At 39.4% G+C, this 4,444-nt stretch overlaps 1 non-coding gene across 1 annotated transcript; it reads right to left on the bottom strand.

Annotated features, from left to right (window-relative positions):
* Positions 1-2,400: 2,400 nt before the first annotated feature.
* On the bottom strand, positions 2,401-2,508 carry LOC112799389 (small nucleolar RNA R71). The gene has a single exon (XR_003200971.1). It is a non-coding gene; the product is annotated as a small nucleolar RNA R71 (small nucleolar RNA).
* Between the last annotated feature and the right edge of the window lie 1,936 nt (positions 2,509-4,444).

The raw sequence follows: 4,444 nt of genomic DNA, 5'->3' as shown, positions 1-4,444 counted from the left end.
CTCACTTTTGTCACTAACGTTGGAAGGTGTCATAACTACTACGTTAAGAGCCACGTTAACTTAGTTAACGTGAGTTCCAACGTGGAGAATGTGGCATTTAGAGCGTTAGTGACAAAGGTGAGTGTCACTAACGCTCTTGAAGGTGGATCACACCTACGTTAAGAGTCACGTTAGCTATACTAATGTGGACTCTAACATAGGAACATAGGGGCACTAAGCAACGTTAATGGGAAAAGTGATTCCCATTAACGTTTGTGAAGGGGTATAAGCCATCGTTATTAGGAAAAGTGAGTCCCAATAACGTTAGCCAAGTTTTGAGAAAGCAACGTTAGTGGTCACGTTAAGACCACTAACATTGGATTTAATGTGGATATATGAGGTTGGAACGTTAGTGGAAAAAGTGAATGCCATTAACGTTCTCGAACCCACAATGGCAATCAACGTTAAATCTTACTAAATACCCAAGGCCTAATTCATATTTCTCTACAAGTTGGGCCCACTAAAGATGAGAACTGCTTCAACTCAAGATCCAAAGCCCACATCCAAGACTTGAAGAACTCACTAGAAGAGTAAGAGGAGTAGTATATATAGGAGTAGTTTTGAACTATAGGGGAGCTCGGCACTTTTGGAAACTACTCTCTATAGATTTACTTTTCTGCACTTTTAGCATGGATTCTTCTTTTCTGTCATTTTTCATTTCTAGAGCTATGAACAACTAAACCTCTTTCATTGGGTTAGGGAGCTCTGTTGTAATTTGATGGATCAATTATAGTTTTCATTCTTCTTCTTCTTTCTTTTCTCTTGATCTTACTAGAAAGCTTTCAATCTTAATTCAATTGGTTAGCTGTCTTGGAAAAGAAACTCTCCATAATTGGATCTCTTTTGAGCCTTGGAAAAGGGATGAGGAGATCATGCTAGAAATGCTTTCTCATGTTCGACCAAATTGGGGTTTGGGCGGATATAGTGACATGTAATCCTCCCAACACTTTGATTTAGAAATACATGTGGTATAATCAGTGACCACACTTCATCTCTTCCCATGAGCAATTAAATCAAGGAATTGGGCAATTGTTCAAGCTTAGAGATATTGGATTGCCAAGGAATTGGGATCCAATCACTTAAGATTGCCAAGGAGATTAATGAATGCATTGATTGAGGAAGAGATGAGAATGAACTTGATCCAGAGAATGCAATATCTCCTGAACCCAATGATTTCCCTATTTCTGATCTTACCCATTCTCTTTACTTTCTGCCATTTAATTTCATGCTCATTACCCCAAATCCCCATATAAGATTCTGCACTTTAATTTCTGTTATTTACTTTCCAGTCATTTAAATTTCTGCATCTCAATCTAAATTCTGTTTAGCTTAACTAGCATATTCTTCTAACTAGAATTTCTTGACCAATCAATCCTTGTGGGATTCGACCTCACTCTATTATGAGTTTTACTTGACGACAATTCAGTATACTTGTCGAAGGGAAATTTGTTGAGAGACAAGTTTTCATGTATCAAGTTTATGGCGCCGTTGCCGGGAATTGATTTTGAATCAACAATGATTAAGTGTGAAGATTACTAGATTGAGAATTTTTCTTTTTGTTTAGTTTATTCAGTTAATTTCTTTTAGTCTATTTTAATTTCTTCCTCACCCCCTGCACCCTCTTTCATTTTTTTCGTTCTTTCTTTCTTTGATTACAATTCTGCTGACTAACCCACTAACTGTTTGATAATTTGCATCACTCACACTCACAATTACTCTAACAAGAATAGTTTCTTCATTTTGTCTCTTGTTGTGCAATCTGTTTGTTGTATGACAGGGAGAAGAGAAGGAATTTCAATATCCTTTGATTCAGAACCTGAAAGAACCCTTTGGAGATTAAGAAGGGAAGCAAGAGGGAAAAGGATTATTGGTGCTAAGGAAGGAGAGGAAGAGTATTTTGAACCTAACATGGAAGAGAATTTGGAGAACAATCATGAAGAAGAAGCTCATAATCATGTCAGAGAAGGCCATGCAAACCGGGCTGGGCAAGAAAGGAGAGTTTTAGGATCCTATACCAATCCTAATCCAAGAAACTGTGGAAGCAGCATTCAGAAGCCCACCACACATGCCAACAATTTCGAGCTAAAACCCCAGCTCATCACTCTTGTGCAAAATAATTGCTTATTTGGAGGTGGTACTCAAAAAGATCCTAATCAACACTTAACCACCTTCCTGAGGATTTGTGACACAGTGAAGTCCAATGGAGTCCATCCAGATGTCTATAGGTTGCTCTTATTCCCTTTTTCACTCAGGGACAAGGCATCCAAATGGCTTGAATCCTTCCTAAAGGAAAGCTTAACTAATTGGGAAGAAGTGGTGAACAAGTTTTTAGCAAGATTTTACCCTCCTCAAAGGATCAATAGGCTAAGAACTGAGGTGCAAACTTTTAGACAACAAGATGGTGAGACACTTTATGAAGCATGGGAGAGATTCAAAGACATAACAAGGAGATGCCCACCAGAGATGTTTAATGAGTGGGTTCAACTTCACATCTTCTATGAAGGTCTTTCCTATGAGTCAAAAAAGACTGTGGATCATTCATCAGGAGGCTCTCTAAACAAGAAGAAAACCATTGAAGAAGCCATAGATGTCATTAAAATAGTTGCTGAAAATGACTACTTCTATGCCTCCGAAAGAAGTAACACCAGAGGAGTAATGGAGCTGATCCACATGGATGCATTGTTAGCTCAAAACAAGATGATCACCAAGAAGCTAGCAGATCTTACCAAGAAGGTGGAGGAGAACCAAGTTGCAGCAGCCATCACCTCATCATCAGCTCAAGAAGGAGTAAACATAGGAGAAGAAGGTGACTGGGAGCAAGCCAACTATGTTGGAAATTCACCTAGACAAGTCCATGATCCATACCCCAAAACTTACAACTCTGGATGGAGAAATCACCCCAACTTTGGATGGGAAAACCAACAAGATCAAGTGCAAGATCAGAGACGCCACAACCTCAACTCCAACAACAATGCTACTCATCAAAACACCTCACAGAGATATTACCAACATCCATCTAACCCACCTTCTCAACCACCTAATCTCAACCCACCATCATCAACAGATGATAGGCTCTCAAAGATTGAAGCTCTTCTTGAAAACTTATGCAGAGAAGTCCAAGACAACAAAGTGTATAAGGAAGAAGTGCGAGACAATATCAAGAACCAAGGAGAAAACATCAAGAGATTGGAGTCCCAAGTAGGGTATTTATCTCAACAAATTCCCAAACCCACTGTTTGATTCCCTAGTGATACAGAGAAGAATCCAAGATGGGAAGAATGCAAAATGATAACCACAAGTAATGAGGGGAGTATGAATAGAGTAGAACACCTCCAAAATAACCAGAAGGAAAGCCAGGAGAAAGGAAGCTATACAACTCATCTTACATCCAAGGAAGAGCTAAAGAAGAAGGAGGTGTTGAACCCATATGCACCTTTTCCCCGCATGCTTAAAGGTGGTGTAGCAGGGATAATGTACTCAAGGTTCCTTGATATGTTTGCATCTCTTGATGTAAATATACCATTTATTAAAGCTCTCCAGCAAATGCCTTTCTACATCAAGTATATAAAGGAGCTACTAGCTAGAAAAAGTCCATTGAAGGGTGGACAAACAATAAAAATGAACAGGGATTGCAGTGATCTCATTCAACCAGGGCCACCCACAAAGAAGGAGGATCCAGGGAGTTTCCACATTCCTTGTGCCATAGGAGAAACAATGATTGACAAAGGGCTTTGTGACTTGGGAGCAAGCATCAACTTAATGCCTCTCTCCCTCATGAAGAAGCTCCAAATCAATGAACTAACACCTACTGATATAATTATCAGATTGGCTGACAAAACTCTAAAACAAGCAATAGGAGTGGTTGAAAATGTGCTGGTTAAGGTTAGGAGCTACTATCTTCCCACAGATTTTGTTGTTCTGGAAATGGATGAGAATCCTATTTACTCCATCATTCTGGGAAGACCATTTATAGCCACAGCCAGAGCACTCATAGATGTAGAGCGAGGAGAGCTAGTACTGAGAATACATGATGAGTAGCTCACTTTTAATGTTTTCAACCTCTCACAAGAATCAAGTCAAGAGAACAAAGAATCAAGAGAAGAGCAGAATGAAGCACTGATGCAAGAAACAAGCAGTGAAGCACAAACAACACAACTAGAAATCCCACTGGTTGGCAAGCCATGTATTCAGAAAGAACCTCATCTCAAGGTAACTCAAAGGGAGTTAAACCCACCGGAATCATGCAAAGCTAGCAACAAGGAGTCCTTAGAGAAAGAGTCTATAGAGAACAAGCAAGCATCAAGAGATACAAAGAAGAAAGTTCCAAGGGGATGGAGAAATAAGAAAATTCCTACAGAAAATTTCTCACCAGGTGATGAAGTGATCTCTACATACTTTCCATCTA

Source organism: Arachis hypogaea, chromosome 4 (genome assembly GCF_003086295.3).
Source record: "Arachis hypogaea cultivar Tifrunner chromosome 4, arahy.Tifrunner.gnm2.J5K5, whole genome shotgun sequence".
Classification (NCBI taxonomy): Eukaryota; Viridiplantae; Streptophyta; class Magnoliopsida; order Fabales; family Fabaceae; genus Arachis; species Arachis hypogaea.
Note: the sequence above shows the minus strand (reverse complement) of the source record. Positions and strands in the feature narration are given on the sequence as shown.